The 5,072-nt window shown below is 40.3% G+C and overlaps 1 protein-coding gene across 9 annotated transcripts in view; it reads right to left on the reverse strand.

The window, feature by feature from the left end:
• The window catches only part of LOC123969282 (zinc finger protein GLIS2-like), a 57,839-nt gene that overhangs the window by 32,692 nt on the left and 20,075 nt on the right, over nt 1-5,072 (reverse strand). The window lies entirely within an intron of this gene.

Below are 5,072 nucleotides of genomic sequence, written 5' to 3' on the forward strand. Positions count from 1 at the left end.
GGGGGGGGGGGGGGGGGGAGAGACGAGAGAGAATAGGCGAGAGAGAGTGCAGAGAGACATTGGAAGATTGGAAGAGAGGGCGAGAGAGAGAGAAATGCCAGAATACAGATCCAGCTTCCTCCGCCAGCTGTTGACTCTCACGATAGTCTGAACTATGTTGCATCGTGTGTGTGTGTGTGTGTGTGTGTGTGTGTGTGTGTGTGTGTGTGTGTGTGTGTGTGTGTGTGTGTGTGTGTTATTCTTTCACCTTCAGTGGCTGATATTGAGCTGTTTGACACACGCTACTGAACTACTGAAAACAGTGAATAAATGTTTTATTTACAGTAATATTTTGCAAAACACTGAACCAAAGATAACTATTAATGAAGGTTTGACTGTAGTTTAAATGCAGATAAACTGCAATACGATAAGCAATACAATTCAGTAAAAATTATGTTTTTTTGCTAGGTAGATTATTTGATATACAGAAAGAAACTGTATTCCGTTTTACAAATTCATATATTATAATTTACAGATAAGAATATGTACAAATACAGGAAACCTATGTTAATATGACAGGCTTCGCTATTGTTTTATCTTTCAAGGATAGGCAAGGCACCTATAGGTGCAGTTTAGCAGTGCAGCAGTTTTAAGTTTGATCTCTTTCTTCAAATCAGAAAACAGGTCTTTTTGAAGAATTTGTAACCCAAAAGCAATGCATGCTGGGAATTATTAAGTAAACAATGTCTCTAAGCAAGCTGGATGTTTACTTAATTCATCATATCAAGTCGCTAAACCTGTGTTTATAAGTTCTGAAATGGTTGTGAATGTGATGTGATCAACAATTTAATTAAGATCTGACAATCTAATATATATTGAGTAAAATTGATTTGTTTAAAAATGTACAGTGTAATAGGCCTAGAAGAAGATTAGGCTTAGTATCTTTGGACAAGCCATTATCTTAACCAACTACTCAATGCATAACTAACAGGACAAAAAAACATCACTCAGTTTTGTGCAGGGTATTCAGTTGCTCCCTGAGGTTATGTCTGCAGCTTCCCCTTCACAGGGTCTATCAATCACACAAACCAACGTTGTGACAGCTTCAGATTTCTCTGCTCTCACTGGTAATTTTGACATTTCTGTGATGAGAATTGCCAATCCAGACTCAGTGCACTGCATAATTTCTAAAGGGATTTCTTAAAAAGAATATGATAAAAGGGAAAATGTAAACAGCTACAGTACACTTTAATATGTAAATGACTAGTTTTAGTTGATATTTTAGAATAAACATGACAATAAAACGACAAGGTGAAAACAATGTGACATTGTCAAATAGGTTGCTTATGGTGATGAACCTACAAAGAGTTATCACCTGAATCTGCAGCTCCCCCCGACTTTACAGAGCTTTATAGTGAGTTTCAGCTCATACTCTGCTTTGTAAAAAGTACATTTTGAATTTTTTCATTTCAAGTGAAGCATTGATGCATCTCGTCAACATACATTTTAATAATTATTTAATTTAATTATGATTCACCTTGATATATAGGATCCTCAGTTATCTATATTACTGCTCATGACGACTTTTTCATCAATTAGTAAAAGAAGTCAGATAAATCTGAACTCCCTTTATTTGGAAAGTGCTTTCAAAAATCTGACTACAACAGTCTATAATATAAAAAAAACTGCATATTTCCAATACCAGTAGCCTATTTGCACAGCACCTGTCACCTGTGTAAAGGTTCCTGCTTAAATCTGATTTTGGTGCCACCTACTGGACCCCCTAGTGTTCTGCAACCAAACAAAAAACCCATAAATGATTCACAGATCCATTCTGTCAAAATCACAGTAGTTCAAGGTCAATGTTGTCAATTAATAATCATATTCAAGCCTTCACACTAATCAATATATTTAGATTTTTCTTTAAATAATATTTCATGTACTGTGGATAAGATCTGCTTATTATGTCAGCAGGGGAATCCGTGAACTAGAAGGTTCTTTATTGAACATTTCAAGTGAATTTTCTCATCTTGACAGCCAGAAGCCCGAGTATAAATTTTGGTATAAAATAAAGAGAAGTAGAGAGGAATATGCTGAAAAGCTGACAAGGGCTGCAGGTTGTCTGGAGTATTATGACATTTTGAATGACTGCCACATCCTGAGAATTAAAAAGCCGAGGAAGAACGACTCAGCAGAATATGCATTCAGACTCCAGAAGGATGACAACAGACGGAAACGGTCTAATTCACCTGGAGTGACTCCGGTTGTCACAGCTATGTCTTTAGGTTAAATACCTGAATATGTTTAATAATTTGTTGCTTCCTCGCAGCAGTCAGCAAACTACACTCTGTCTGTATAAGAGGTCAGAAGACTGGTTCAGACCTAATGTGCACCTACTGAAACACATGGTCTGAACTGATGTAACGCTAAATAAGATGTCCACACTTGAGTTGCACACAAGGTTGCATGTCACCTTAAATTCATTATAATGCAGAGGGTACCATGGTGTCTTCATCTAGGTTTGTCTGTAACACAAGGAACAATCCTCCTGCAGTGTTTTGTTTTTGCTTTATCCTTCAGCTCCGCTCAAATCTGCCAAACATTTGAGGAGCCAGTTCAAGCCTTTGAAGGCTGTCTGTGTACCTTGGTGTTCTCGCTTCTTGTACTACGACAACTGTTTGCTAATCAACGTAATCACCTAGTCCCAAACAATAAGGTTTCATCAAAATCTGACCAGTTATGTAGGAGCTATCACCTTTCCAGTTCTGCACTATATGGGTCATGTTCTAAGCAATCAGTGTGTTTTATCAGAGGCTTTATTGTTTTATCAACTATGATGTGTATATAATTGCACGTCAGTTCACCGAAGAGGGATAGTCAAGTTTCAAGGAACACATCTCTTATACATTTAGTGACCAATCCAACCATCTTTCAGGCAGTGACAAGTGACAATGACTCAGTCTGCAGTGGTGACAGAGGGCCAGAGAGTCACATTTACCTGCAGTACCAGCTGTCCTCTGACTGGCAACACAATCTACACCTGGTACTTGAAAAGTCGCCCTTTGACCCGGCTAGAGAACAAAATCAAACACCTGGTTCTAGACCCAGTCAGCAGTCAGCATGCAGGAAGCTACTTCTGTGCTGTCAACTGCCTGCAGATGGATATGAGAGAACATCTCAGTCATGGTCACGAATATACTGCAGCATAGAGACTATGTATGCCACCAGCAGATGGCAGCAAGACACTGTAACATCTGATTATGTATCTACACAGGATGCTTCACACACTGTGCAAAAAAGTTGGTAAGAGATGATCTGAACACTGCTAGGGCACCTGTTAAGTCAACACCACTATAATATGTAGCATGTATATTTTGTTGACTATTTACATATACCATTTTGGGAGTAAATAATGGTCATGTGAACAGAAACATGACTCCAAATTAAGAGGCCAAAAATTGAATGCAACTTAAATGTTTCATTGTTATGTTTGTTGTGTACTCAAATAAACAACTATAATCATTATAATTGAAATATCACTGGTATTGTTTAAGCTACTTCATTGTTGACCTTTGGGCAGTGTAAAACTGGGCAGACATTGCACGTTTTATTAATATTTCCACTCACTACACATTTTAACTGACCAGCTGTATTCCCAGACAAGATCGCTGACGTAATCTGCACTCTGCGCATGCGTTGGCGTCTGTAGCCACCTGTCGGAAGCTCCGTCTTAAACCGAACTCTTATCCAGTTTTAATCCACTCTTTTTCGTTACATTTTTTATATCCTTTTTATTTAACTTAAGTTTTTAACTTAAGTTTTAAGTGGGTTAAGGATATTAGTCATCCGACATGGATTTTAAGCTAGATGACTGTAAATACGCCATCAACGCTACTGACCACAACAAAGCTCCGGTGACTATGCTAGCCGAGATAACTCTGCCCCATGAGGACTGCACACTCCTTAAGAAAGCGAACAAAAAGATTGCTGACCTTATGGAAGACATCCGACGACTTTCAGAGGAACTCAAAGAGAAAGATTCCCCGCTGACTGGCTTTATGGATGTGGCTTCAGTACAAGCCAAACAGATTGTTTCTCTTAGCGCAACCGCTAACATCCAGGACACCGTGCTATGGGACCCCTCCAGCCTTCCCAGGCTTTCCTCCTACTCGACTCCAAAGCATCAGTCAACCTGGGCTGAAGTGGTGGTCCGTGGCTGCAAGAGAGGCTCGGACGGGGCTGCCTCTCCTCCGCACATCGGCCTCTCCAACCGCTATGCAGCCTTGTCTAACGACACTCCGGTCCAACCAGTGGATGCACCTGTGGCTTCGAGTCTCCCGGATACGGATCTCTTTCGACGGACAGTGCCTGCCGACACTGTTGCATCTCCTCCACCGGCTACATCTCCTGCACTGGGCCGTCGGTCTGCCGCAGAGGTTCCTCACCAGCAACAAGAGAGTTTTAACCAGTTTTATCCCATCGACTTGTCTGAGCTTTTGAAAACAGTATCACAAATGAGAGTGTCCTCCAGCCTACTTGATGTAATACCTACAAAATTTTACTGAAAGTAACAGATTCTGTTGGGCCCCATTTGATCTCTGTTTTCAACAGCTCCCTATCTACTGGTTGTGTCCCTGATTATTTTAAAACAGCTTGCGTGAACCCACTTTTAAAGAAACCTGGTTTAGATCCCTCCCTCCCACATAATTTTAGACCAATTTCAAAACTGCCTTTTATTGCAAAGATTCTAGAAAGAATTGTGTCCAAACAGCTGCTCACTGTGCTGGAAAATAACAAATTATTTGAAAAGTTTCAGTCTGGTTTCAGGAAGTACCACAGCACTGAGACTGCCCTGCTTAAAGTCACCAATGACCTTTTAATGTCTGCTGATGAAGGTATGTTCTCAGTCCTTGTACTCCTGGACCTTCGCGCTGCTAACATCATGTTAGACAGACTGAGGCACTGGGTGGGGATCTCTGGTACTGCCCTAGAATGGTTTTCATCCTACCTGTCAAATAGGAAGTTTTGTGTGTCTGTAAACAACTATGTCTCCTCATTCTGTCCAGTTAAATATGGTGTGCCTCAGGGGTCGG

The sequence above is a fragment of the Micropterus dolomieu genome, linkage group LG04, assembly GCF_021292245.1.
Source record: "Micropterus dolomieu isolate WLL.071019.BEF.003 ecotype Adirondacks linkage group LG04, ASM2129224v1, whole genome shotgun sequence".
Lineage (NCBI taxonomy): Eukaryota > Metazoa > Chordata > Actinopteri > Centrarchiformes > Centrarchidae > Micropterus > Micropterus dolomieu.